This window comes from Castor canadensis, chromosome 16, assembly GCF_047511655.1.
Source record: "Castor canadensis chromosome 16, mCasCan1.hap1v2, whole genome shotgun sequence".
Taxonomy (NCBI): domain Eukaryota; kingdom Metazoa; phylum Chordata; class Mammalia; order Rodentia; family Castoridae; genus Castor; species Castor canadensis.
The window spans coordinates 85472187-85499565 of NC_133401.1; the positions used below are offsets into that span (position 1 = coordinate 85472187).

Consider the following 27379-nt stretch of genomic DNA (forward strand, 5'->3'; position numbering starts at 1 on the left):
TGGCTTCTTCCCCCAGGTGCAGGTGGCCCACCTGCCTCTCCTTGGTGTTTCAGAGTGGTGGCTTTCCCTGGGAAAAGAGCAGGCACATTACATGACTGGGATTGGGACCCTATTTCCGCTCCGATGCTGATTGCAGTATGTTCTGTGAATTGATGTTCTGCTTGGGGGAACCTTGTTCTCCCAACTGTAGCGAAGTTTAATTACCACACTCCTGCTGTAGGAGAAAATCTTATTCTGGAAGCAAGTCGTTCTCAGACCAATCAGTCATCCTGCTCATTTGACCAAAGGTTTTGCCACAGGGCAGGAAATTTTAAAAGATCTTCACTTGGAAGAGAGTTGTGGGTGCTTGGTACAATAGCTCTGGAAAGGACTTGGGGACTCAAAGGGCAGGTGTGAGAGGAAGAGAGGCCTGGGGGAGAAGACAAGAAAGGACAAAACAGGCCCAGCACACATACTTCTCCCTCTACAAGGCTCAGAGCTCTGACCGTAGCCGTCTTGCCTTCCCAAAGCATCCAGAGTAGCACTTCCCTCAGGGCCTGGCCAAGGGGAATGTGACATCTTAGCTCCTTGAGTCATCAGGAACAGGAACCCTGTCCTAGAAATAGACGATGGCCTCCATTGATGGTGTGCTTATATGGGCCAGGCCCTGTGAGCTTCCTGACCATTTTCTCAGAAGCAGTTTCAGAGCACACATGAGACATGCCAGAAACAGACTAGAATCCCACTTCCCTGCCTCTACTCAAGATATTTTGTCTTGGCCTCACATCCTTTTCGGGCTTTGGGACTTTTGAAAATGAAAGCCAGGTGTTCTTAAACAACAGGACTAATAAGTCCAAAGGGCAGAACCCAGGGAGACCTGCTGCTGTAGGACAGCACTGACCAAAAAGAGTTGTGCCCTGCAGTAGAAGAATAGGCTTGTGTCCACCAATCCATAACCCAACAAGAACAGAATAAAGTCCCTGCCAGCCCTTGCGTGGGCTTCCCTGTGGCTGCATCCCGTCAGAAGCCAGAGGTGATGGGAGCCTAGAAACCCAGACAAACTCAGAACTGACAGTTCACGAGCAGCCATCTACATTGAAGACTGCAGGCTGGAGGTGTAGCTCAAGTGGTAGAGCACCTGCCTCGAAAACACAAAGCCCTGAGTTCAAATCCCAGTACCACCCCCCAAAAAATAATATGTTGAAAACACGAGGTTTGTGAGTGTATTGAGATGGGGAACAGGCCCAATATCAAAAACATCAGGACAAAGCGAGAGGGATGGAGGGAGAGGGAGGAGGATGGTGGGAGAGGGAGGGGGTGGGGAGCAGGTGGAGGGGACTCAGGGAGAGTACAGAACCTGGGACTGTGTTATGAGCACCATGTGTGTACACAGGAGAAAACAGGAAGTGCAGAGGACTAGAGAGAAGCAAACATAGGTCTGAATTCCTATGGCGCAGACAGGAGCATTGCTGACACTCTGGAAAAGTGGCTCCTCCTCCTCTCCATGTTTCCATAGTGACGTCTTCCCTGGTTTAAAACTTCAAACGTTTACCAATCGCTCCAGAGACATTTTTCTTTTTATTTGGAATCAAGCTGTGAACAAGATTCCTGGCCCTTTGTCCTGTGTTTTCATCTTCTTTGGGAACTTTGACCTTTTCCATGAGAATTGCGTCCATGTTGTCACCTCTCCTGCTAGTCCCCTGGATTTTCTCTTGGTCCCTTGGAGTTCCCGAGACTAGCATGATCATAAGAGCTCCTTTTATTGCTCACTCTGGCCCATTTCTTCAATCATGTGAGTCCATTTCACCCTAGCATGATGGGAACAAGCAGACAAACTGATGTCAAAGTGTCTCTAGCCCCCCATAAAATGCAGAACCTCACTGGCTTGAACAAGTGCTGGATTCTAAGCTAGCTTCCTGGGAAGCTAGAGCCAGTCATTCCTGGAGTCCTCATAGTGTCCGTGTGAGTTACAGATAAGTGCAGCCTTCAGAATTTTACACACGGTCCAAAACTGTCAGCCATTGCACCGCGTTTCTAAGATTCAATTGTGTTTCTCATTGATTTCCATTTGGAAATTGGAAGTCTTTGCCCTCAAGACATAATAAAAACCACACCAAAGAAAATGGAAAACTTTCCCCCTTAATATTTAAAGGAGAATGATTTTTATACAAGCACTCATTTGTCTGCTTACAGTAAATTACAGTGCCGTGCCAGGTGGGGCTCAGAGTGTAACACTTTGATTTATGGTTTCCGGAGGGAAAAGCCCCATTAATGGTATTTGTTCTTATGTCCTTCCTGGACCAGCTGGGTGGCAGAAAGACCCAGGGCAAGGAAAGGTCAGGACTCCAGGCGCTATGCATTCCTGTCCTATACCAGTGCCTGGCAGATGCCAAGAAAGGAAAGAGAAGCCTCCTCAAATGATCCCCAGAGTCCTGCCAAGGTGGAGCACCACGTTCCTGGAAAGCCAGTCTTTCTCCCCACCCAGCTGGGCCCTGTCCACTCATTCCCATTCACCACCAACACACCTCGGCAGACCTTGCCCTTGGCTGACCTTGCTCCATCTTTAACATGGGTCCTGGACATGAAACCAGCATGGAGCAGATAGTCACAGAGAATGCCCACATTGCTGAACTGCCAAAGATTGAGCAGCAGAGACTTGGGATGTCTCCTGTGGAGGGCCTGGGAAGGGGGAGGAAAGAGAAGACTCGGTGTTGGACATAATGAATTGACATTTACTGGGAGCTTTGCTTAGGAGCCTGACTGGTGAAACAGAAAGCGAGGGTTTGGGGGGCCTGTTATAAGATCCCTACTAGAAACCCAGGTGGAGTTATTAATTTGATGGCTGATGATATGAGTCTGGAGCTCAGGGGAGAGGTCAGATGAGGATAGAATTACACATCTAGGAGTCATAGCCATCCATGATGTGAAGAACGCTGTGGGAGCCCATGTGTGTGCGTGTGTGTGCGTGCGTGTGTGCGTGTGCATGTCCTCAGTGGACTGAGGTGCACGTCTATAGACATGAGGACACATAGGTATTTATCCAGGTGTGAACATTGACCTGTGTGACATCATCACAACTTCCTGGTAGAGTGGCTCAAGTGGTAAAGCACCTACATAGCAAGCGAAAGACCCTGAGTTCAAGCCCCAGTGCCACCGAAAAAAAGAGATCCTTGCTGATGGCAAGGTTCTAGGACTTCGTGAGTCATGAAGACAGGGTCATGCGTGGGTGTTTTAGGTGAGCAGGAGTGGAGCAGTCTTGAGACTATATTGTGTGGCTGGATGTGGACACCTCCCCTCCCCCACAGGAGGTCTGGGAAGGCAAGGGACTGAGCCAAAGGGCCACATAGACTATAGCTATTAGTGCCACATTACACCTTTTTCCTCTCTTTGTAATTCAACATAAGGCATCTATTTCACACCTGTCCACCTGCTCACTCGTCCATCCTTTGCTTGACACACATACATTGGCGGTACCCATGCTGAACCCATGGCATGACTTGCAAAGTGAATCCAGTGATCCCAGCCTGCCCCACCTCTTCCTAACACCTGCTTCTACTTTCTCCCAATGTGTGCAGCTAGAATGTTCCTTGCAAATGCTGAGAACAGTGACAGCCAAGTCCTCTTTGTCACCAGGCCTGGCTGCAGACACCAGCAGAGGTGCCTCTTCCTGTTATCTAGAGTCCATCAGGAGACAGCATGAGTGCTCTGCCAAATGACTGTAGCCAGCCTTTACTGGCCAATACAGACACATTGTAGGCAGTGGGACAGATTTTAGGATCCTAACCCAAGTGCCAGAAAAGTTGCTTCTATTTCTCTGAAACTGAACTTGACTTCTTTCTTGGGTCCATTCTGCTATTCTGGATATTTTCATTTTAGTTGATTTAGGACAAGCTCCGCCAGTGCAAGCATTTCACAATCTGTTTAGGGCTCGCTTCCCTTATCTTCTCCTGAGAGAATTCTCAAGGTGCCCCGGCACTGATGAGGGAGGAACCCCAGAGAGAGGCATGGTCTTTGTCACCAGAGGCTGAGCTGGAATTACACGTCCTCTGTCTCCAACCTTGAGCCCATCAAGCCCCCCACATCTTCCATGTTTAGTGGCAGGGCCTCTGCAGGCCTGCCCATCTCTCTCAGCTCTTCCAGCTCCTTTACAGGAGGCCCTCAGCTGCCAGGGGGAGTCCCCTCCAATCCCAGGGTGGGACCCTCCACTCAACATCCCAGAACCTGGGAGCAGAGGAGAGCCAGGAGCTCTGTCAAATGCAGGCCATGTGCAGGAAGGAACCATCCCACCCACTTGTCCTGACTCCCTAAGGCCAGGGAGAGCTCTGTTGTCACAATATCACACATCCAGGCTTACAGCGAGTGTGGAGTGTGTCACAGGTACAACCAGCATTCGCTCTCTTGCTTCCTCCCTGCTGGCCTCTTTCCCTCCAGCCCAGTGAACTGTCACTACTGGAAGGAGATCCTGCCACACTAGTCCCCAACTGTCCTACAGAATTTGTTGGCTCAAGCATTAACCGGATGGCGTCAGCATTTCAGGGTCGTGATGTGGAAAGCCAAGTGCTTGAGTTGCAAAGTCAAAGCTGGGTGTCACTTGGAGTCGCGCAGAAGGCAAAGAGTGGGGAGGTGCCCTCAAAGTTAGAAGACCAGAAAGAGCACTTTCTGGATCCCTTGTCAAACACCCATTGCCTGGGAAGCATGACAACTGTCATCGACCTCCAGTCATCCTCAACACGTGTGCTGTCTCTAATGTCACCGTAAGCCTCAAGGAACTGTTCCACTCACATCCTGCAACCATCTTTGACATCTCTTCTGTTCCCACACACATCCTATCAATCAGCAAGTGTTGTCTAGTATACCTTTAGAGTTTGCCAAACCTCCCCTCTCCTTCCCATCTGCTATGAGACCACCCGTCACCATCACGTCTCACCACACATCTACTCCAACTGACTCTTCCCCATCCTCCAATCCTGTCTACACCTCCAATAATATCCACACCTTCCCCCAACACTGTCCCTCCTCTCCCAACACTGTCCACACACTCCATCCTCCAACACTGTCCACACCTCCTCCAACACAGTCCACATACCCCAGGCCAAGTCATCTTTGCAAAATGTAAATCTGAGCATGCCTCTTCTTCCTCTGGCCCCCATCACCTTCAGTGTTAGCCAGGCATTGCCCAGGCCTTGTAATCTGCCCTCTGCCCATGTTCACAACTCATCTTGTGACAGAGTATGGGGCTCTGTCAAGGCCATACTGACCAGGGCTCTCCATGCACCCTCATCCTCTCTTGTATCTCCTGATCTCTAACTCCCCCTCTGGTTTTTCCCTTCCTCCCCACTCCAATCCTTCCTTCCCTTCTTCCTTTCTCCTCCTCCTATGTGCCTTCTCTGCCTGCAGTTACCTTAGACAGCCCTTCCCCTCAGTTTTCACCAAGTCCTCCTCCCTGTGCTTTGGCTTCTGTAATATTTGTCCCCTGTGGCACTCTGAGACCTTGGAGGGCAGAACCTGGTCTCTGTTCCTTCTGCGTCCAGTGTCCAGCCGTCCCTAGCATCCGTTCTTTCAGAATACTGATGAGCATCTGCTGTGTGCTACACATTGGGGACTGGCAAGGTGGCCAGGCCCACATGGGTCTTGCACCTTAGTTTTTCCTTTTGCTTTGCTCCCCTCCTAACAAACATTAAATATGACATCTCCTAATGATGAACATGCTGAAGAAAGTGACTGCGGTGACCAGAGAACATGGGTGTATTGCTGTTTCAGATATGGTGTGCACCTTATCTGAAAGTGCACCTTAGCAGTGACCCAAACACATAGTAGGTCCTCAGTAAAGTGTGGCTTACTCATTAACTGTATTAATCAGCTTCGAGTTAGTACAATAAAATACCTGAGGCAGATAGCTTATGAAGAAAGAAGGGGCTGGTGGTGTGGTTCAAGTTGTAGAGTAGTTGCCCAGCAAGTACGAGGCTTTCAGTTCAAGCTCCAGTACTGCAGGAAGGAAGGGAGGGAGGGAAAGAGAAGGAAGGGAGGGAGGGAGGGAGGAAGGGAGGTTGTTTTGGCTCATGATTCTGGAGGTTCCAGTCCAAGATCAGGTTGGCCCCATTGCTCTGGGCCTCTGGCAAGGGCAGCAGGTGAGGTAGGAAATCATGTATATCACAGGCCAGGAATCAAAGAAGAAAGGGCCCCCTCGAGGATACACCCCCATGACCCAAGGACTTCCCCCTAGGCCCTACCTCCTAAAGGTTCCACAACCTCCCGATAGTATCGTCCTGGTGACCAAGTCTGTAACACCTGGGATTCTGAGGGACATTCGTCCAGCCACAGAACTAACTGAAGGCCTCCCTGAGTGAAACCTCTAACCTATTTCTGGAAGAGGCAGCAAGTCCGGCGCGTGGGTTTAATTAACCTGCACAGCAGAGGGAATGGAAACCCAAAACCCAGAGGCCTTTTCTGCAAGAGGTCCAGGACTCAGGTAATAAAATGGAGCTTTCATTCTCATTAATGGGGCGATTGATTCAGGGACCAGATCCAGTGGATTATTGATCAGTGTTAATCGTTAGGAAATGCCAAGTTCATGAATCTAGCTGCCATCAGACCCTGGGGACTTGGGGAAGGCCATTAGAAGCGATAACCTTGTCCCCTTCCAGCCCAGATACAGACCTCCTCACGGAAAGCTAGACTTTTCTCAGGAAGGAAAAAGGCAAGGTTGGTTTTTTTAAATGCATTTTCCATTTTAGGATAGTTTTATTTTTACATGAAAACTGCAAAAATAGCGCAGGGGGTTCCCATTCACGGCACCTCCAGTTTCCCTCGTATCCACATCATCAAGGTTCACACGCCAACGTCACTCTTGTCATTAGCTGGAGTTCGTATTTAGCTCAAGCATCCTTAGCTTTTACTCATGGCCTGTTTCTAGGTCAGGACAGTCCTCATATCTCTCAGCCTGCTCTTGGCTGTGAGCTCCTCGGACCTGCCTGTGCGTCGATGGCTTTCACCGTTTAAGCAGACACTCTGCTGACATTTGTTTTGTGTTGTTTGTTTACAGTGGGTCTCCTGGGGGTCCAGGAATCTTGGGGGAGTCTTCGTTGTACATATAAATGGGGTTCAGTGTGATATTTCAACATGGTCATACAGCGTTCACTGAGCAAATCCAACTTCTGATTATATAGCCTCTGCCACCCACACGCGCGCACACACACACACGCCCCCTTCCCAGCCCCTCATCATTACTTTTCTACCTTTGGGTTGACATACTAGACTTCTTCCTCTGAGTGACAATGTGCAGAGCTTGTGTTTCTGTGTCTGCCTTATCTCACTTATCATAGCATCCTCCAGTTCATGCACTTTGCAGCAAATGTGCCATTCCATTCTTCTTCATGGCTGAGTAATACTCACTGTGTATACACACCACATTTTCTTTATCTACTCATCTATTGTGTGCACCTAGGCTGATTCAGTGCCTTGACTATTGAGAATATTGCTGCAATAAACATGGGCCTGCAGGCATCTCTTTGGTATGTTGACTTCATTTCCTTTGGATGTATCCTCAGAAAGAACATGGCAGGTGTTTTCTAGAGCGCCCCTCTGTTGGGTTTTAGGCTGAAGTTTAGGGAGGAAGACTGCTGTGGAAAAGTGCCATTTGCATCATGTTATCTAAAGGTGCACACTGTCCACACAACTGACCATGCTGACATGGACCTTGGTCACCCGGCTGAGGTAGGGTGTGTCACGTCTCCTCACTGTAACACTACTCCCCTCCCAGACTGCACGCTGACCTCTCTGAAAGGAGGTAATTCTGCATGCTCACACTCCAGGGTGGGAGTCGCACTCGCCTCCTGACAGTGGAGTGTGCGTAAGTCACCTGGAACGCTCCACGTGTAGGATTTGCTGTTAGTGTGAGCTCATGGGTGTTTACGTGTAGGCTTTGGGTTATGATACAATGTTGGCTTTTTTGCTCGAATTATTCCACCTTTGCTTACTGGGAGCTCTCCAGTGTGCACCCATTTCTCTTTGCTCTCGCCCACTCTGAGGGACTCAGGGTCATCTGAGCGTTCTGACTTTCCAACACTACAAGACACCATAGGTTCATTTTGTGTATCGCCTGCCTTACCTCTGGAGCCAGCCATCTCTCCAGGGAACACTGGTTCCTTTAAGTGCAGAACCCTGTATTAATTTTCATCATGGACGGTCATTTTGTTTTGCTTTCTTTATGACACAAAGCTAAGTCATGTTCACTATTGTAAAATTTAACAAATATATGAAAAATTAAGGATGAAAAAAAGCATCCCAAGAGGCAGAGCGAGCCACAGTGAACATTCTGGGATGTTTCCATCGGCCCTTTGGCGATCGCTAGCTCCTGAGAAGGCATCTCTGTGTTTTCCCTCCTGACCTCTTCAGACCCAGGAGCATCTCAGGGTGGCGGTGCGGAGGGGCAGTGAGGTCGTCAGAACCGAGGAGTTGTTTGGATCCATCTAAGTTGTAGTTTCCTGAGCCTGTGCTTCCAGCTCCCTCCAGAAGGCTCGAGGTCAGGGTGCCTTCTCCAGTCCACTCTGGGGAGGTACAACTTCCTTGTTCTGTGACCTTGGGCACCACAGTTGACCTCACCTTCCTGGTTTCTGAGGATTAAATAATATGATGTGCTCAAAGTTCTTTAAAGAGGTCTGGGCAAGCCACCGATCCTGGAAAAAGCCATAGCCATCATTCTGATTGCTGCAGTTCTTATTAACAACACATAGGACTAAGCCCCTATTGACAGAAGCTCAGTCTTCCTCTGGTAGTCAGGCCTCCAGGAGTGATAACTTTGCACAAGCAAGCTGCCTCCTCCAGGGACACTCATGAAGTTGATCTGCTTCCCAAGAACATGCTACAGGAGAGAGGGTTGCTCTGTGGTTGAGAACGGGGACTCTAGAGTTGGCCCACTCAGGCTCAAAGTCCATCTCCACCAAATCTGTGGGTTTTCTTCCCACAGAACTACATTAATTTAAAGTTTATTTGTTTAAAATGTGGATGGATGGATGGATGGATGGATGGTTGAGGATGGAGGATTGGTGGTGGATGGATGGATGAATGGTGGAGGATGGATGGATGGCTGGATGGGTGGTGAATGATGGACAGGGGGATAGTGAGTGATGGATGGATGCAAGGTGAGTGATGGATGGAGCACACGTCAGCAGCAGAGGATGGAGTGAGTGTGGCGGTGGTACCACCAGGTCATCAAAAGGTTGTACCATTTTAGGATAAGTATCTTGGACTTCAGGGAGTTCCTGAGTAAGAAGGTTTGGCTTTAATTAAAGTCTCACACAGTGTTAAGTGCCATTTTACTTTAGTTCATAATTAACACTAATGAGATGCGTAGATCACAAACAGCACACATTTTGAGAAAGTGAAAAACAATCTGAGCTTGGTGGTTTCCATTTTCACTTTTCCCCTCCCATGCTCTGTTCAATTAAAAGTTTTGAAGAAATATTGCAACTACACTCCTTGTCTTTGTGGTAATGAAGCATATTAATTTGAATGTGATGAATATAATATTCTACCGACTTTTTTATTCCCTTATCTACAAAAGTTTAGAATAATAGGTCAATTAAATCAGGAGAGAAGAATGCAGGGCTTGCCTGGGGCTCCCAGTCACAACCAAAGATCTGAAAGAACAAAACTGTGCGACAGTGTCTGAGCAGACCCCATACTCTTAGCCATAGCCAACAGACACTAACTCCCAATGGGCAAATGTGGACCAGGTCAGAATAAGTACTGTGTCCATCCTGGAATATTGTCTCAGTGAGTATTTCTTGCATGGATGCATAGGTGACTACCAGGAAGGAAGGGAGAGAGGGAGGGAGGGAGGAAAGAATGGATGAATGGATGGATGGGCTGATGGATGCATGGATGGATGATAGGCAGATAAGATAAATGGATGGATGGATGGATGGATGGGCTGATGGATGCGTGGATGCATGCATGGATGACAGGCAGATAAGATAAATGGATGGATGGATGGATGGGCTGATGGATGTGTGGGTGCATAGGTGACTACCAGGAAGGAAGGGAGAGAGGCAGGGAAGGGGCGAGGGAGGGAGAGAGGAAAGAATAGAGTAATGGATGGATGGGCTGATGGGTGCATGGATGCATGCATGGATGATAGGTGGATAAGATAAATGGATGGATGGGTGGATGGGCTGATGGATGCGTGGATGCATGCATGGATGATAGGTGGGTAAGATAAGTGGATGGATGGATGAAATGGAAAGATGAACCAGATGACCTCCTACATCCCTGTCCTTCCCAAGGTAGCAAGCTAAGTCTATTGTGGAGATAATCAGACCCTTCTAAGGCCTGGGAATAGGAGGCAAAACTCACAGGCCAGGCACAGTCCTCTGACTCCTCCCCCTGGAGGCCTCATCTATAAAATACAGTGCTGGCCTGTGCTCAGGTGCAGCCATGGGAGCTGAGCTCTACAGCAGAGGCCACCAAACCAGTCCACCCAGGATAGGCTGAACTCAGCTTGAACTTCTGCATTGGAAGAGGTCCTTTCTGGAGCAGGTCTGTGAACCTGACTCATGGTCTGGGTACCTTCCTGAGGACAGCTGGAAGGCTTCCTGTGTCCCATAGTCCTTTAGTCACTAACTCCACCTTGCCCCTGTGACATCTGAGGCAATCTAAAGGTACAGAACCTCAACCCCTGTGATCCTTGCTCCCTCCCCTATGTTCTGTACATTTTAGCACACACAACCACAACACGATTCTTTGCCTAAAACCTCAGCCTAGAAAGAGCCCTTACATGGTCTACAAGACTCTGCACAGCCTGTACCTCAGCTTCATTTGTTCCCATGCCTCTTCTACCCGTGCCCATTCTGTGGGGTCTAGCACTGCCCATTCACAAATACCTCTTAAGCTCAGGCCCCTATTCACCCAGGACCTTTGCACATACTAATCCTTTTGCTTCAAATGCACTTACCCCACCTGTCGACTAGCTAATGCTTAGTCATCCTCCAGTCTTAATTCACTTTCCTGAGGAAGGATGAAACTCCCAACACCAAGTTCCCCCTGAGCTGGTCCCTAGGTCACCTTGTCATAGCCCTGAGTGGTTACCTTTGAGCTATCACAGCTGTTAACGGTACACTTGTGTTATTACATAAGTCGTGTGTGTCTCCCCTGCAAGCCATTAGCACTAATTATTGTCTTAGCACAGTCCCTTGCTCATACTAGGTGCAAGATAAATATTTGTTGCATAAGGGATTGGATAAACAAATGCCTAATTCAACAGCTTTGGCCTTTCCTACTTCACTATACTGCTTTTATTTTGGGGGTTCTTCTTCTGGAAGCACTTACTTGTGCTCAGCCTGGCACTGGGAGTTTACACAGCTAAGATCTCCCCTTACCCTCAGATAGCTCACTACGTAACAAGAGACACACAACTATAGACAGCGTGGGGTGCTGTGTGCAGCGATGGCTGTAAGCACAGGGGTGGGGGATCAGGGAGGTGATCTTTCTAGTCCTCACTGGGGGCTTCACAAAGGAGCTATTCTCCTAGTTGAGTCGGAAAGGGAACGGACATACAGATGGAGACAGAGCTCAGGTGAGAGGACCCACGGGGGAAGCTGTGATAAGTCTGGATGGTGAGGTGGGGCTATGTGAGGGGAGGCGGCCAGGTAGCAGGTACCAAGCACAGAGGACCTTCAATGACAGCGAAAGATGGCAGGCAAAACTGTGACTTGGGGAGTCCTTTCTGTAGGAGATTTGGAGAGAAGGTGCCCTCATATTTCAAGTGAGGGACTTCCACCTCTGAGAAAACCAAGACTCTGTCCCAGGGTTGCCAATCAAACTCCTTCCTGGAATCCAAGCCGACTTTTCCACAGGCCGCTCAGTGTGGCTGACCTTGCTTATTCATTGCAGGGAGAATTAATTTCAGGGTGGGGAATTAAAAAAAAACATACAAGATTAAGCAGTGTAATCAGCTGCTGCTGAGAGGTGCAGATGCAATAAATAATAATAGCATTGAGAGCTGTTTTTAATAACTCACCAGCGTAATTTAGCCCTGCTTCTTGGAGCATATGTAAAATACATCAAAACTGGTGCATCTGCAAATGCGTCATTGCCAGCCTCTGAAGACAAATGTCTTCCCGGGAGGGAGGGGCGGGACGTGCAGGAGAACTCTGGGGATGAGATCACGAACAGGGTGTAGGAAGGCAAGCATCCTTCATCCAGACAACACTAATTCAGCGCTGCGATATTTTGTCCAGGTGATAAGTTGCATTGGTTTGTCTTTGGAGGTGGGGCAGGTTCATAGCGATGACACAGTAGAGGAGACATTTCCAATTTGTAAAACACGTTGCTTTCAGACTCTAGAATCTCCACCCGCGCCTGGCAATCTAGGAAGAGATCACTCTCGCTGTCAATTGCAGCTGCTCCCCAGGCAACGGGTAGCATGGCAGTATTTGGGTGCCTTGGTTGAGTCACTAAGTGTTTGTGCAACCATTGAAATTTGTTTCTTAAAGTGTTTGACAAATTCTGACTGTTAGTGATCAAATGATTGTCCCCCTCCCCTTAGTCCAAATTGGTGGGTGGGACTAGGAGTCCTTTGCAATGAGAAGACAGCAAGCATGATGCCACTGAAATGAGATGAATGTCAGCTCGGGACAGACCTGAGTTCAAAGCCTTGTTCTGGCACTGCTAACTGTAACCTTCTGCAACTCACTTAAACCGAGTGTCTTCTATCCAAATAGAGTGAGGATGGTGACAACCTGGGCTGTCATCTTCACTTGTCACCTATCACAATACTGTGACACAGGCATATCATTATCTCCATTTACAGATGAGGAAGCCAAGGCTTCAAGAACTCAAAAAACTTTCCCGTTGTCCTGGGACCCAACACCAGTTCCATCTGACTTCAGAAACCATACTACCAAGAGAGTGTGCCAGCCTCTGGTGCCTGTTTTGGGGAAGATTTGGGAAAAAATGGAAGTATAGCGCCCAGCAAGTGAGAGAAATTTTCCAAATGTCTCTTGAGTTGATGGACAAAGGAAACTTTGTTCTCTCTGGGGACATAGAACACCTGTGTCTCTGTCCTTGTCACTCTATCATTGTCCAAGTCTCTCCACATCCCTTGAAAGCCTGCATTTGTGATCTGTGAAATAGGGGTGGGTGTATACTAGTTATGGGTTGCAAGTTAGGTAAACGACTTTGCAGAACAACTTGACAATACCCGGTGAGTGGGAGGTAGCAGTGCTCCTGTGTGCACGCTGGGCGGAGGGTCCCCACAGGTATGATATTAACATCTGGGTAGGTATTCTTCCTTGTGCTGGGTGGGGGCTGTTCTGGGCACTGAAGGAAATTTAGCACCATCCCTGGCTGTGTCTTCTTAGGAAGAAAGCAATGAAAGAGAAGGGAGACAGGAAGGGAGGAAGGGCAGGAGAGAGCTCAGTAGTTAATCAGCTTAAGTCAAATCCGCAGGCTTGATTACAAATGTGGGTGTTGAATTTGAATTTCTGTTGAAATTCCAAAGGAGCCTGGAGCCCTGCAGAGAAAGCAAGGGAGTCAAAATTGAAATATGTCAGCGGGTATTTGAGCGTCATTATTCACTGACTTTATTTACAAATAACGTTACACTGACAACAGTTCAATTTCCCCCAAACCAGCAAATGATTAGTTCTGGTACCTGACGCAAACACTGTGCCCTCACAGAGGGACCAGCTCATTTCTCTCCCCTGCAGAAACACACGTAGTACCTCCTGCTCCCCAGCCCGTTTTAACCGGAGAGACAGACGTCACCGGTGCCCCTCAGCCCCTCACCTGGAAGCACAGAGGGAAGGCGGGTGTTGACAGGTGGAGGCAGCCCTGCAGATTGAAAGCTTGGAAGAGTGGGTCTTGAAGAGCCTCCCAAAGGATTGGAATCCTACGAGTGGGGTGCAGGATCTTTTCAAATTGACGTCAGGCCTGGGGTGCTTGGGAGGAGATTTCTGAGGGTTTTCTGAAATCCAGCTGGGAAGCCAGGAAGCTTCTCTCCATTGTCTCCCCACAGCCCCCTCCTTGGTCTCTGTGATGAAATCAAACAAGCGGATCTGGGTGGAGAATCAGCTCCTGAGGTCCTAGGATGGGGAGCAGTGTGGGGACAGGGTGACAAGCCAGCCCAGGTGAACTCTGTGGGAAGCTGCCTGGAGCAGGCCACCTCTTCCCAAGGATGTAATCTGAAAGAGGGCCTTCTAGCCAGGTGCACTGAGGATTTCCGTGCTCAGCCTCTGTCTCACATTGCTCTGTAAATTAGCCCCACTAACAGCCTCGCACAGTGCCTGCTCTAGGGGAAATGCCTGTCATATCTAGCTCTAATCCCCTCTTTTTGCCCCCGTGTCCCATCTGTACAACAGAAATAAACTCAAAAGTTGACTGTGAAGAATGGCACAGTATTTTTAAACAAACATTTATTGAGACGCTACAATATTCAAAGAGATTTCAAACAGTGAACAGAACTTTGCAAATTAAAAAATCCTAGACGCTTTTTTGGGTATTGTGAATTTCTTAGTGGCTAAAGCTTCCCCTTCATCTGTTTACAGTGTCCACCAGGTCACAAGGCTTCTGTGGATAGTGGATATCTGGGAGGGGAAGGAAAGGAAGGAAGGAAGGCAGGAAGGAAGGAGAGGAGGAAGGGAGGAGGGGAGGAAGGAGGGAGGAAGGAAGGGAAGGGAGGGAGGAAGGGAGAGGGCTGGAAGAGGAGGACGAGGTACATATCATTACTGCATTATTATATAATTATCATCATCGTTATAAAACTAATTTAAACAAACTCAGCCTGTGCCCCAAAGGGCAGTGAGAAAGGAGCTAGGAGAAGGAACACAGGAATAATTCTCCCATTTGACCCGTGGCAGGAATGGTAATGATTTTTCTCTCTGAACCGTAACCATGCTGTGGTTAAATAATTTGCTTTCTGGTGGAATCAGGAGCTCTGAGACGGCGCTCTGAGGAATTACTTCATTTCTTTCGCACCTTTCAAAGAAAATTCCAAGTGCAAGTCTTGCCATCATTTTTATACCAACTGCGACAAATGTTCCAGAAAATGAGACTTCTACCAAATTGGTTTATACAAATGAAGTTTAGACGATACCGTCCCAGGATTGGTCAACTGAACAATTTGTCCCAGTGGTCCAGGAGCTGCAGAACCATGCCCAGAAGCCACGTGCCAGTGGCAAGTCCTGTGGAGCCAAGGGTGTGTGGCTGGGGCACTGCACACAGGTCCCACCTTGTGAACCTCTGAGCCACAGGGACTTCAGGTCACACAGCAAGGAGCACACTGAGGGCCACAGAAACACCTGCTTATTTGGGAGCAGACATTCCAGGGAAGTTTAAAAAGCAGAAAATCATTCTCTCCTGAGAACACCTCCCTGGAAGGAAGATCTGTGTGTGGCTGAAGAACCGAGACGTAAGCACCCAGCAATTTCCAGAGGAAGTTTGATTCCCTTCCCCAAAATAATCCCCTTCCTTTCTGAAGATCCAAACCTGCTAATCATGCACACCCAACCTGTGAATTCTCCATGGGACCTTCAAATTTGCTGATAATAACAATATTAGTACTAGTGATGCTAATATGATTTCTTCTATGAAGAATTACTAACATTTAATCTCACAGTAACTGTCTAAGAAGGTACTATGATATTTGTTTTACAGAGAGCTGAAGAAACTCACCAATAGTCACACAGCTAAGTGAGAGGTCAAGTTGAAAGTCAACTCAGGCAGTCGGCCCCCTGACTGTACCCTGGACCTCTGTGCCACACGCTCCTCACCGGGTGCCGGGGACTGTTGCATTTTTCTCACTTCATTGTTGCAACAATCCTGTGAAATGAGAGCCAATATAATTCCAGATGGGAAAACTGGCTGGAAGATTATATGAAGCTGTGGGTGTAGATCACATGCTTATTGTGCTTCCAGTTCTGGATTCGATCCCCAGCCCTGGAAAAATAACGATGTTTCAGTGACTTGTCCCCGGTCACACATCTAGTAGGTGGCAGAGCTGAAATTCAAACCCAGAGACTTTATGATCGCATGGCAGAAACTCACCCGCTGTTGAGCGCCTCGGTTTCTATGACCTCTGAGGGACCTGGAAGACATTGGTCACTTGTCAGGAGTCCAGCCTCTGCGCTGTCAGGGTCAGAACAGTCAGGAATCTGGACCCAGAGTCCTGCCGCCACCAGCACCCATCCTCACCCAGACAGGGTTTTTCTTTGTTTGTCTGTATTTTTAGTACTGGAGTTTGAACTCAGGGATTGCACAAGCTAGGAACTCACTCTTCCACTTGAACCACACCCCAGCCCTTTTTGCTTTCGTTATTTTTCAGATAAGGGTTCACTGACACTTTTTTGCCTGGGGCCACCTAGACCTTGATTCTCCTATCTACCTACGCCTCTCCCATTGCTAGATTATAGGCACACACCACCATGCCTGGCCTTCCAAGAGGTACAGGCTAGAGAAGCCATGGGAGCTAAGTATTGGCTTTCTGGAGACCCAGAAGTCTCCCGCTTTCTAAATTCATCCCCATGTCTGCATATGCTGGTGCTCCCAATCCCACCATGCCTGGAGGACTGAGTACTGTTCTTGCCTGGGCTTCAGAGGAGAGAGAGCATGTTGAGTCAGGAAATGCTTTGCACAGGTGAATTGGTCCTGTTTCCTTCTAGGCAGACTTGATCTGGAATGGCGGTGTGGTGTACCTTCACCAGCATGTGCAGAGGGGGACCTGATGCATGGCACTTGCTGGTTTCTGAGGTGTAAATCCTGCCATGGCTGAGCCCAGGCTGCCAAAGGCTCACCAATTGCCCTGCAGATCTCCTGAAAAGTTGTCAGCTCTTACAAGTGACACCAGGGGCCATGGTTTGGCTCCCAGAGGTCCCGGCACGGGAGCCTTGGACACCAGGGGGCAGTGTCGAGGTGGTGGGATCTTCAAGAGCTGGGGCCTAGTGGGAGGTCATTAGGTCATGGGGGCCTCACCCTGTAAGTCACTCAAGGGAATGAGTCAGGCCTGCTGGAAGGGGATCAGTTAAGAGCAAGCCTGGCTCTCCAGTCCCCTGTCCCCTGTGTCACATGTGACCTCCCTCTTTTTCCCACACATTCTCCCCCGATGTGATGACATCTGCTGTGAGTTCCTCGCCAGAGCCAAGCAGGTGCTACCACCATGTCTCAGACTCCAGAACTGCAAGCTAAATAAACTGCCTTTCTTTATAAAGTGCCAGCCTCAGGAATTTTGTGATAGCAATGGCAAATGGACTAATACACTAGTATTCCACTGCCCAGACACCAATGAGATTAGAGACTGACACCTACACCTGAGATATGTAGAATGTGTCCTGTTCCCACAAAGAAAGAGAGAAAGGGGAGACTAGCACTCGCATTTAGTTATTGCTGGTGATTATGTCCATTACACACATAGATGGGAGAAAAATTCAAATAATGGGGTCACCCTCTAACCCAGCCCCTTAAGTCTCCTCTCCAGAGGCAACCAACACTCTCAGTGATCATTGTGTCCTTCTGGAAATATTTTATGTACATGCCAGGATGTGTGTGTGTGTGTGTGTGTGTAACATTAGAAACGGTCATCTATTAAACAATTTACTTTCTCATGATGCATGTTCTCATATTATTTTCGGTATTATCCAAAAAGACACATAAATGTTCCATAATATTTTCACAGCTCGTAGTATTCCTTTTTGTGTATCCATTTAACAAGTTTTATGCTCACTAACGAGCCTGTGAACTTTCTGTCTCTTGCTGTTATAAACAAATGATGCAGTGAGCATTCTTGCACATGTATGTTTGTGCACATAGCTCGGCATTCCTGCAAGTGAAATTTCTGTAAATGACATCTCTGGATTAAAGAAGAATGAATATAATTTTAATATTTAAATTCAGTCCAACAATCAGGAGAATGCCTTTCTCCACATTGTTGCCTGCAAAGTGCTTCTCAAAATTTGAGACCAGCACTTGTTAAGTGACTGCTCTGTTCTCACACTTTGCATTGATTGTCTTACTTGAAATAAGTTTGTTCATGGAAAAGGGAAAGTGTCCTGTGAACATAGAGGAACTCACCCAGAGACAGGGGTCTGCAACTCCAAGTCCCCATTCCCCCACTCTTTGGTGGTACGGGGGTTTGAACTCAGGGCCTCATGCTTGCTAAACAGATGCTCTACCACTTGAGTCACTCTGCAAGCCCTTTTTTTGGCTGGGTATTTTTCAAGCCCTGTTTTGTATTGTGTTTTTTTGAGCTAGGGTCTCAAGAACTACTTTCCCAGGACTGGTTTTGAACTGTGATCCTCCTGATCTTTGCCACCTCAGTAGCTAGGCTTACAGGCACCTGACTCCAATCCCACTTCTTGACCATATTCTCACCTAAGGACTGGTCTCTGGGACCCCAAGTCCCCAACCCTTCCTCTCTGCCATGTTGTACATGTCCCCTACAGGCTCACTGCTGGCAGTCCAGGGCAAGAAGAGGGAACTGTCCCCACAGAGCCCAAGTGCTCAGAACTCTCACAGTGCCCCCTTTCCTTCCCCACTTCTTGCCTGTGTCCCGATGTTCTCTCTCACTGCTGCTGAGGACAACACATTCAGCCCGATTCCCATTTAACAATTTCCGCTATTGACATAAAACTGCCGAAACACAAGTACAGCTGTGGACTCAGCCCAGAATTGCAGTGGCGTTCCCAGTGACAGTTCCCAGAACACTTCATAGCGTCAAAGCAGGGGCCACCTATATTCCAGAATCAGTTTCTCTGATTTTTCATTAAGAAAGTAAAGACAAATTGATGTGCCTTTGAAAAAACAGATTTGATCTCTCAGTGGATCTGGGATCTGAAGCAGTGTCTTTCTTTATGTCTTTAAAGCGGCACCATATTCCCTCTGCACCCTCCAGACAGTGTGCCGTGAGAGGTTAAAATTACAGTTACACTGGGCTAGCAGATGTTTAGGGGTTGGTTAAACCTTTGGAGAAATTACCTAGGGACAAGAGGAAATAAAGACAAAGATTTCTATGAAACTGGAGATTGCCAGCTGGACGGAGGAGAGAGGTGGAGGGAGCAGGGAGGAGGGAAGGAGGGAGGCTGTTGGAAACACATCCTGCACTTAGAACAGCCTGGTTTTCCGGCTTCAGATGCCGCCCAGGTCTGGCTGGTGCACGGGCAGGGCTGGAGAAGCTGTGGACAGAGGGCGAGGCCGAGGGGCTCCAGCCCTTGGGGACAGTGGTGGTCGTGTGCCCTTCTCTGAAACTCCTGCACTACCTCGGGCTGATTGACTTGTCGGACGGTAAGCGCACCCTGGAGCGTCCCGTTGTGTATGGGAATGTTTTCCGGCTTGGGTTGTTGTGCAAGTAGTTAGGAAAATGCACGGGCAGTGGCGGGAGACCTGGGAGATTTGAAAAGGCCAGGCTGAATCCATGAGGTGCAGACGTGGCCTCGGGCCAGGCCCCCCGTGCGCTGTCCGCGGTGCTGAAATGAGCGCGCGGGGAGCGCGGGAGCCAGAGTCGCCCTGCACAGGTGGCCTCAGGGCACACGGGCCGTGTGACACCACCTCAGGGCGCCCCGACTCTCTCTAAAAGTGTCCGAAAACTATTCACATTTTTTGCTGGAAAGTAAAGACTTTTAAAGTCATATTGGTTAAGAAGTCGTTGGGAAGATTAGGTGGAGGTAAAACCTTGGTAAAATGCTAATCTCAGTGCCTGACTATTAGAAAACATTTAAAGAAAGTCAGTTCCTTTCCCCTAACCCTTACCCTTCAACCCTCATAAGAACCCTTATTCTAAAACCACCTCATCAACTGTGACTTTTGCTTCCATTCCTTAATGGGAATGCAGTTACAAATTCAGGTTAAATGCACTGCTTACGATTCCACAGTTGGCAGGTTGGAGTCTTTGAACCCTTCTCCTGTTAGGCATGAAATACATGACAGGTTCTTGTGAACTGTGGTCGCCCTGCTGCTCTGTAAAACACAGGAACTTATTACCTCCATCTAACCGTCTTTCAGTAATGATAAGGAAATGGAAATGTCACTTACCCTGAAGTGATCACTACACAGTGTACATATGTACTGAAATGTCACACCATACCCCAAAGTATGTGTGATTATTATGGGTTAATCAAAACTTGTTTCATGTTTACGGATACATAATTGATAACAACCCTGGTAGTCGTATGTGTGTTTGATCATTACACACCACACGCAAGTGTTGAATTATCACACAGTACCCTATAAACTTATACAATTAAGATAACACTTCTCTAAATAAAATAAAAAATTTAAAAATCACAAAAAAGAAAGTTAGTGGCTTGAGTCCAAAGTTAAAGACCTCAAGAAATGCAGAATTTTTTTCTTCCTTCTTATGTGATGCCATCCCAAATAGGTAATAGTGTGTATGATTTTTTTTAGTCACATAAAAGTAGGCTCCTGAAGAGGAGTCAAACTTGCTGAACAAAATATTACACAGGCTTCAACAATGTGTGTCCAGCACATATGCACAGCAAAGGTCACTGGATGTGTTTTGTTCTATAACTGCATAGGGTGAGTGTCTTCTCTTCCAGGAGGCTTTGCACGACGACCAGTCAGGCAAAATATGAGTAAAATATGCTCATTGACCCAGAGAAGTTAAAGACTGGTCAAAGCTGAGGTAGACCAAAAACTGAACTGCAAGGTGGTGTGTTTGCATGACCCTGGACTAAGAGCCAAGAGACATAGTTTCTACCCATGGTCTATCTCATTTTAATCTTGGTCAACTCTCGTTTAAAATCTGGGTCTTGGTTTCCTTATGGTGAAACCATAAGGTTCAGCCAGAACCAAAGGTTTCTTTGAACTCAGTTTTGTGGGTTGGGATGGTGACCAAACCCTAAGCCCCTCACCTCTGCTTCAAACTGACCAGCTCCACTTTGTTCTATGTTAGCCCTGTATGCAGGGCTTTTTAAGTTTAAGTCAAAATTTAGTGAATCAGTGATTCTATGATTCTAAAACCCTCTTTCCTGAGATCTTGAAAGCTGAAGCACATTAGAAAGCTTTTTCCTCCTTCAAAACTGTCTGAAGTTTAGCAATCCAGAGAATAGTTCTGTGTGCACATCAGACACTCTTCCTGGCCCTTAGGTCCTCAGTGGGTGGGCTGCTTCAGGGATTCAAACTCGGCTTGGCAACCTTCACAATGGAGCAAAGCCCCTTGGCCCACCAGATTGCAGGAGAACGGGTCCCATCCCTGCTCAGAGCTTCAGAGCAGGGACTCACTGAGATTGCAGATTAATGCAAGAGGTGCCGGCTTCCTTACAGTGACAAAGGCCACCCTTCCTTTGCACATCTGGTGTATCCATCTCCCTCTCCCACTGTAAAGACTACAGTGTTTGACTTTATTTCCAGAGTGGATATCAATCATTCATCCAATGTTAGAGTAAAGAGGAAATTTAAGGTATTAAGTAGAAAAGGTGTGTTTAAAGCTGTCTCGAGGAGCCTTGGGGGAAGGAAAAAAGGGGATTAAGATTGACTTAGTACCTCCAGTGTGCCAAGAATAATTTTAGTGCTTTCTCACCCCTGAGCTAGTGTAACCTTCACAATAACTCTCTCAGAAATAATTATAAATGATGCTGTTATGTAGATGTGATGATTTGACTCCGAAATGTTCCTCCAAGCTCACGTGTTAAAGACTTGGCCCCAAGTGGCGTTGCTATTTTGGGAGCTGCTGGAAACATTAGGCAGTGGCCCTAGTTGGGGGCATGCCCTGGACAAATATGCCTTATACCCAGACCCTTCCTGTCTCTCGTCTCTGCTTCCTTGATGCCATGAAGTAAGCAGCTTTGTTCTGCCGCACACCCCCACCATGAGGCTCTGCCTCACCGCAGTCCCCAATGGAGCAGTGACCGCGGACTCTGAAATGTAGCCAAAATGAATGTTTCTTCCATCAAGTTGCTTGCTCAGGTGTTTGTCTAACCCAGTAGACATCATTAATCCTCCTACAGAAGGAAGAAGATAGATTTAGAGAAGTTAAATAAAATTTCAAAGGGGCAGTAATAGCAAAGTAAAGATTCTTGTATCTAAAATTTCACCCTCTGTCTGTCCTGTACACCAAGTCCCCCAGCCAGTCAGACAGGTCCAGATGGGGCCTGCAACCTGTCATTAAATCCATATTGCACATAGACTAAGGCTATATGGATCTCTCTCTCTCTCTCTCTCTCTCTCTCTCTCTCTCTCTCTCTCTCTCTCTTTTTGGCATTCAATTACACAAGTAATTTTTTAAACAATCCCCTGCAACACAGAGAAAGCGAAGGTGCCCATTGCCTGCCTCCACCTCCCACCCCTACTTTGATCCTCGGTACAAAGTGACATTTGGATGTTAGTGTTCAGAAGATGGAGACAATGAGGCAGATTGCTGGGTGCTGACGTAGAAGGATTGACACCTGATTTTAAGTTAAGAAAAATAAATATGAAAAATAGTAAAGGAAGACAATAAACCCAATTTGTACATTCATATTTTCAACTACAGAAGAGACTGGAGAAAAGATGACATAGGAAGAGTAAGGGTAAAAGAAAGGAGAGAAGAGAAACACAGTCAGAAATGGCAGGAAGAGCCAGGCACTGGTGGTCACGCCTGTTATCCCAGCTACTCAGGAGGCAGAGATAAGGAGGATCATGGTTGGAGGCCAGCCCAGACAAATAGTTCACAAGACCCCTCTCTCGAAAATACTCAACACAAAAAAGGATTGGTGGAGTGGTCAAGAGGTAAAAGCACCTGCCTAGCAAGTGTCAGGCCCTGAGTTCAAAAGGAGATTCATGCAGTTATGAGGCCAGCACATGACTGTGGTTCATGATGGTGACCAAGTAAGAGGCTTCCTGTGATCACTGGCTTTAGGGGTCCACATAGCTAAGGAGCAGTTGGCCAGCTGTCCTTTGACTTTTCTTCTGCAGGGACCCCACACAGCAAAAGAGTCACAGCCCCCGCCCTGTGCTCAAGTTGTGGCCAGGCACCAACTTCACCAGACAAAAGCAGCCCCACTGCTGCCTCAGCCTGGGAATGCCCTCACCCCGGCTGTGGCTGAAGCACAGTCAGTCTGGTCACTTCCCCAGTGGTCCCTGGAGCTAGCATTTGAGGTTTTCTGAAAGGAAGGGCCCAGTGTCCCATGCATAGCCATGGTTGAGTCTGTCCTATGAGGTACTCCACTAATCCATCATCCTTGAAACAAGGAGGCTGAGGACTGTTTATTTCCCTCAAGGCAACATACAAACCTAAAATCTTGCTCTCTGTGATCCACCTTCCCTCTCTGGGTCCTTTCTCTTCTCTCAGGCCCCAGGATCCCAAGGCCTTCTCCTGCTGTGATGCCCACTGGGGCCAGGCCTCCCATTCATCTCTCCCTGGTCTTAGACTGTCTGCATCGATACTCACTTGCCTATGTCCCTTTCCTTCTGGGCTCTGACTGCTCTTCAGTTTCTCTTGAAAACAGATCTTGCTTAAGCAATCACTTGGTCAGGGAATGACAGGTGAATGACAGCATGACAGGTAGAATCTGGTTTGGTTTTCTTGAAATTACAGTACTAACTTAGTATACTGGCTTTAGACTGCTTAGCTGCTTGTTTTTGAAGTGAGAGAGATGATCAAGGTGACTTTGTCCCTCCCCAGAAGTCACTGTAAGCTGCAACTCCTGAGGAAGCAGTTTTTAGGGAGGAGTCTGCGTGTTAACACCTGGTGATGCACCAGCTCCCAGATCACGGGCTGTGTGTTGCACACTGTTGCCTTAGGAGGTGAACCTCACCCTGAAACTCGCTTTTTAAAATTGTAAAATGGGTAGATTGTTCCTGCCTCGTGTGGGCATCAGGAGAAGGAATGGAGGAGGGTACTGTCTAAAAGGCCTCTGAGCTAGGAAGAACAGCTGGCAGCCCAACCAGAGAGAGAGCAAGAGAGAGTGAGATGGCAGCAGCAAGACTGAAGAAAGAGTTTTCCAAGAGAAAAAGAGTATGACATCATAGAATAGGTTGATGTATTAAGCTCTCTCATTGGCTAAGCAAGTTCTTTGTAACATTAAATACTTCATTGTAGAGTTGTCACCCAATATCCTCGGGGGACACCAGAATTAGAGGGTGCTTACGTCCCTGATATAAAATGGTAGAGTCTTTTCATAGAACCTGCACACAGCCTCCTGTGTGATTTAAACCATCTCCAGATGAGTTACGACACACAATGCAGTGTAAATGCGACTCGCTGAGGACTGTGTTGTTCAGGGAGTAACAAGGAAGACGACGGTACATCTTCAGCACGGAGGCTTTGTCTTCAAATATTTCTGATCTGCCATTGGTTGAGTCTACAGAGGCGGAGCGCACAGATACAGGGGCCAACTGTATAACTTACGACACTTGGTCATCGTGACCGCAAGACAGACACCATTGTTGCTCTCCTTACAGCAGAAGCACAGAGAAGCTAAGCCACTTACCGATGATCACACAGTTAATAAAGGGAGCTGGGATTCTAAGCCTGGCAGTGGGTTCCAGAGCACAGGCTCTATTCTCAGCAGTGCAGAATAGACAGTGAATTGACTGAAGTCTGGGTCCCACCCCAGGGCAGGACTGGGACTTTCAGGTCACTGATTGGATTGAAGGTCAAGCTAGAGTTGAGTTTGGGACTGTGTTTGGGGGCACTTGTGTTATTTTGTTACACATATATCAATTTCCATGCCGCTTGATGGATTGTTTTCAATAAGCAAGTTTTCAGAATGTTTCAAGGCCAGGTTACATTTTTCTCTCACTGCAGAATGGCTGCCTGCCCAGCCACACCTGCCAATCACCAAGTGGAAGAAAAACCAAATTACCGCAAGAGAAGGGACTGAGGGACTTGGTCAGTTCTAGCCTGGGTTCACTTCTATGATTGTCAGTCAGTAGGCTAAGGCCCTCACCCCCTCAGATAACACAGGACCATTTTAACAGTGGTCTTTCCTCTGACCAGCAGGTGAAGCCTCAGAGTCATTACGGTAAACCAGGCCTCAAATGTGGCCTAGAGGGAAAGCCAAAGGTTTTCCATGGGAATAGCTGGACCACGTCCCAATATTTACCACAGAATGATCCTATGGAAACAGTCCCCGGGCTGTGGCCACACAGAACATCACCTGGTCATTAGTGTAGAAACTGGGACTCCAGACGCAGGGAATAGGAGCGGTAGAAGTGTGGAAGCAAGGGCGGGAGGGATGAGGCAACCCATGACATGAGTCAATGTTTGGTTCTGAAATTAAAGGAAATAAGCTTGGCTCCAAGAGAATGCACAAGGGAAAGCCAGAGAGATGGGGACGTTGGAGTCAGACGCTCACTCACTCATTCGCTTACTCACTTATTCATCAGTGACACCAGAACAGATGCTGGGGACACACAGGCTGGTTAGACGAGTCCCCACCTTCTGAGGGCAGTCACATTCCAGCCAGAAAGAGAGCCTGGTCTGTGCAATGTGAGATGCAGTGGAGCGATAATGCCTGCTCTGTGTGCAACCGGCACAAAATACTCTGTGGACGTGGACACTTATGTCCCTCAAAACACCCCTGCAGGGAAGGTACCACTGTTTCCCGCATTTGACAGATAAGGAAACTGAGGCATAGGAAGGTCAAATTGTTGCAGGAGGGCTCAGACAGAGACCGAGAGGGCACCAAAGCTTTCGGGAAGCAAGTTTATTAAGCAAGCCGGCTGCAACTCACCAGACTCGTGTCCAAAGGCTGAGCCCTAAGAACAAAGGCATTTTTTTCCTTATATACCATTTAGAGCAAGTTACAGAAATGGGGGCGGGTACAGCTTGTCCCATACATGGTCACGTGTTATTTCATTGGCTATTTTAACCTTTGGGGCGAGGTGACCCTCCTCTGGTCTCCAGGTAACACTCCCCAGCTCCGGTTTTCCTTTGTTTCACTGTAGCACTCATTAATATCTCTTCCCCCTCCCTGCCTTCCTGCTACAAAACAACTTGCCCAAAACAGAGATTCATTCAGAAACAGGTGCTACAGAAGAAATCAGGATTGCATCAGCCTTGAAGGAAGCAGGGAAGACTTCCAGAGAAGGAAGGATCTTAAATAGGTTTTGAAAGAGGAACCAGAGCCCTACCGACCGGGAGGAAGAGAAGAAGATATTTTGAGCAAAAAGAGCTATGTGTGGATTTAAAGACACCTTGAGAGATGGAAAAGAATATTCAACAGAAGACGATATATTTCTGTCCCAGGGAGGACTGCAGGTCACATGAAAAGCAAGGATGGGACCATAATTGCCCATGAGACTCAGGGCCTCCTTCCTGTCTTCTTTGCTTCCAGAGTGGCTTTTTATAAACATACAACAAATTGAACATGTCAGTGGTGTCTGGTTCTACTTAAAAGTAGAACACTAAATCCTTCTGCATGCAAGGCCTGCCTGGTCTGTCTTTTCCTCCGGAGAGAGTGGAGTCCAGAGGGACTGACTCTGAAGACAGGGACTGTGTATTCTCTCATCACCTAGCCTGTGGCCAGCACCACCTTGCCCAGGCTTGGGGTTAAGTGCTGAATGAATGAAGAAATGACCAGGTTGGAATTCAACACCAAAGCATTCTCACACCTTGGGAGATATTTGAAGCCCAAGCCAAAGGCTTCCAATTTCTCAAGCAAAGACCACACCCCACACCACGCGAGTTACTTCCTGCTCATTTTCAGTGTCCTCTTGTTTTCCTCCAAAGCCTGCTTGTCTGCGAACCTCTCTATTCTTTTCCTAAAGTACATCCTACATATTTACTCCTACCCTGGAGTGACCTCTTGATATTTTAGAGAATATTCCAAGAACAGGGCAAGCTCTGTACTTGACAGAGAGATGTGCAGTAGAGGCTGGTGGATAGATGGATCAATGCACAAACCAGTTACCAACCCTGTTCATAATGAAAGACCTGAAAATCCTTTGAAGCCCAACTCTGGACCACTCTCTGCTACTTCTCCATGACTGAGAATAGAGCTGGGAGACTTAAAATCCACACCAGAAGACTTAGAATCCAGCCTCTATGGCAACTCTTGGGCATTCAGCATCGCTCTCTGGGATCGCTTTAACCTGGCCCCCTAGTGTGGGATTTGGAGAAGGAAAAACTACACTCTCCCAATCTTCCAGTTGAGCCCAAGCATCTGCTCTGTTCTGTCTCTTTCACATACTTAGCTTCTGTGTACCACTTCCTTCAATTAAAGAATTCCTGGCCTTTATGGGATTTTGAAAACCAACCTTGAAGTCTTCACAATCTGCTAAGTCTACTTTATTGACATAAGAAAATCCATGATATACTTGCTTTCAAGATGGACAGAAAGGATGTGACCCAGCCAGGGCTATAGCATTTCTCTGTGGCACCGTCACCATGACAACCATCAGATGGGATCCTTATGGATGCATCCTACATAAAGGGACAAGTCTGTAACCCCTAGCACCAGAGTCAGAAGCAGTC

General features: G+C 47.7%; 1 protein-coding gene across 5 annotated transcripts in view; it reads left to right on the forward strand.

Moving 5' to 3' along the window:
* The window catches only part of Kcnip1 (potassium voltage-gated channel interacting protein 1), a 322065-nt gene that overhangs the window by 255708 nt on the left and 38978 nt on the right, over positions 1-27379 (forward strand). Inside the window, exon 1 of one of the 5 annotated variants that reach the window (XM_020164381.2) lies at positions 19088-19248. The exons of the other annotated variants lie outside the window; for them this stretch is intronic. The gene's annotated coding sequence lies outside the window, so the exon portion shown is untranslated. Of the gene's footprint in view, positions 1-19087; positions 19249-27379 lie in introns of those variants that run through there. 5 annotated transcript variants of the gene reach the window in all.